This window comes from Mastomys coucha, unplaced genomic scaffold, assembly GCF_008632895.1.
Source record: "Mastomys coucha isolate ucsf_1 unplaced genomic scaffold, UCSF_Mcou_1 pScaffold11, whole genome shotgun sequence".
Lineage (NCBI taxonomy): Eukaryota > Metazoa > Chordata > Mammalia > Rodentia > Muridae > Mastomys > Mastomys coucha.
This window is the reverse complement of record NW_022196893.1, coordinates 32024166-32026990: the sequence shown is the minus strand read 5'-3', so window position 1 is coordinate 32026990 and position 2825 is coordinate 32024166. Positions and strand designations below refer to the sequence as shown.

Genomic DNA, 2825 nt, shown 5'->3' with positions numbered 1-2825 from the left:
GGGGAGGGGTATAGGGGGCTGAGGGTGGGGGTGAGGTGTGGAGGTGGGCTAAGTACCAGAAGGTTCTAGAGAAGGCAGGCATTTTATCTCTGAGAAGCAAAACTCCCTAACTCTTCGTGGCTGTGGCTGTGCCCTGTGGAGTCCACCGGGGCTGGCTCTTCTCTCTCTCTGTGTGTGTACTGTAACCCTGGTGGCCAGGCAGGATGGCTCAGACAGGGTTACCTCAGCATGGGGCTGCTGAGTATCTCATTGCAGCGCAGTTCCGGCATCACCGAGTCTCAGGCCAGGAACCAGAGACTCCAGGGCCCACTGCAGGGACCAGCGGGCATCTTTCAGTCCCTGCCCCTTTACTTATTTCCCTGTAAAACATTTGCTTATGACTACAGATCAGAAAGTATATCCAGAAGAAGTAAAAACAGGCATGGTCACTCATGCTTATAGTCTCAGCATTGGGGAGGCTGAAGCAGGAAGGTCAGAAGTTCAAGACCAGCCTGAGATACAAAACAAAACTAAGGCTGGAGCGTAGGCTATATCCATTCTTGTGTCTTTAACTGTGTGTTTGACACCTAAATATACCCTGTGACTTGTGAAGCTTCTACAAAGATTATTTTAGGGTGTTTCTTCTTGGGGGTGGGTTGTGACAAAGTTGTCTTGGTCATTTGACCCTGGCTGGTCTAGTACTTGCTGGGTGCCCTAGGCTGGGTCCCACGGCTCCTAACCACTGAGCCGCCTCTCTAGCCCCTCACTGAATCTTGTTTGTTGAGAGTGCAGCTTGTCCACAGTCACCTACAATTTACCCTTTGCTGGCTGTTTTGTTGTTGTTGTTGTTTTGCGTTTTCATTGTAGTTATTTTTGTTTCATTTGTTTTTTGAGAAAAAGCCTCTCTGTGTAGCCCTGGCTGTCCTAGAACTCACTCTGTAGATCAGGTTGGCCTTGAACTCCAGAGATCCACCTGCCTCTGCCTCCTAAGTGGTGGGATCAAAGGTGTGCGCCACTGCCCAGCTTTTTGCTGACTGTTGAATGTGTTGTGTCATCTGTGTCTTCTGTAGATTTATACAGATGTAGAAGCTTGGTGAGACTGAAGTGTTCATTTTTGTTTGGTAGCAATAATATTCATAGGTGTCACATCCATGTCTGCTTGTCCCCTTTCACATGTGGCATGCATCTCGTCCCCTTTCACATGTGGCATGCATCTCGTCCCCTTTCACATGTGGCATGCATCTCATCCCCTTTCACATGTGGCATGCATCTCGTACTTTTTCACATGTGGCATGAATAGCCCTGAGCCATCACTGGCAGAGAGAATCAGCTATTTATTTCTCAACATTTAAAAATATTCTTTGACAACTTCCCATATGTATATAATGTATTTAACCGCTGAGCCGTGTTGTCCATCCATCTGACAGCTCTGGATCTTCTTCACCTCCCTCTCCAGTCAACTCGGTACGAGCTGTCACTCCCAGCTACCCAGCTCAGTTTAAGGACACGCCACTTGCCTGGGTTCCTGGGCTCTACGTGCCCTCTCTGAGCACTGTATCTGTGAAGCTCTGCTTGCCTCACCTGCCTCTCCTCACAAGGTAGAAGGAGGTATTGTTCTTCACAAAGCACTTCATTCCTTCTCTTGTAGAACTGGCAACACTGGCTCAAGTTTCCTTGTACACTCCTGCTGTTCTGTCGAGTATCCTCTGTGCCCCGAGTTCTGCAGAGCTGACTGCTATGGTCAAGCCTTACTACCAGGGTGGCGGCTATTTGTATAAGGGGAGGGAAGAGCTAACTCAGGCTCTTTATGGCAATGCCAAGGAACTGGCAAAGTTTCAGAGGGCAGGAGTGATGAGATCAGCAGATCCAGAGATAGAAATGGCTCTGCACTCCAGACGGGGAACTGAAGCCGGAGAAGCGGACTAATCTGCTAGCTGAGAATAGAGCCAAGTGCCTGACAGCCAGACAGCCAGCCAGATGTGAGAGCCTGGCCTTGGGAGTCCTGCCTTCCAGGGAAGCTGGTCTGGCATGACCTAGCCCAGATAGTTCAGGGGAGGATGGACAGGTCTGAGAAATGAAACAGTGCCCAGTTCTGTCTCTTGTCCTGAAGCCCATCCCACCCACTCCACCTCCCTATCCTCTTCAAAAGAAAGAACAGGGTGTACAGGCAGAGGACACATGAGGTTGCAGAGATGATTCAGTGGCCAAGGGTGTAAAACTCAGGCCTGGAGAGGTGGCTCAGCGGGTAAGAGCACTGACTGCTCCTGCAGAGGTCCTGAGTTCAATTCCCAGCAACCACATGGTGGCTCACAACCATCTATAATGGGATCTGATGCCCTCTTCTGGTGTGTCTGATGACAGTTACAGTGTACTCATACAGACATTAAATAAATAAATCTTAAAAAAAAAAAAAAGTGTGTAAAACTCTTGGAGACCACACAGCTTCTGTCACCCGCACTCTTGTTGGGCGGCTCACCACAGGCTACAGCTAGACCTGCCGCCTGCACATGAGTCCTGGGGAGGACCGATAAGACTGTCAGATACTTTGGAGCTGGACTTACAGGAGGTTGTGAGATGCTGCCCTGGGCTCTGTGAACCGAACTCAGGTCCTCTAAATATCACAGGCTCTTAACCGCTGAGCCATGTTGTCCACCCATCTGACAGCTCTTATCAGTCATTCTTTTTTTTTTTAAACCAAGTCCTCATGATGAAGCGAAAAGTTAAGTCCATACTGTTGTCTTTCAAAAAAGAGTGTTAAGCGGGAAGGTGGTGGCGCACGCCTTTAATCCTAGCACTTGGGAGGCATAGGCAGGCGGATTTCCGAGTTCGAGGCCAGCCTGGTCTAC

General features: G+C 49.4%; 1 protein-coding gene across 1 annotated transcript in view; it reads left to right on the top strand.

Annotated features, from left to right (window-relative positions):
* Bin2 (bridging integrator 2) overlaps positions 1–2825 on the top strand; it is a 31464-nt gene that overhangs the window by 7997 nt on the left and 20642 nt on the right. The gene's annotated exons all lie outside the window — the stretch shown is intronic.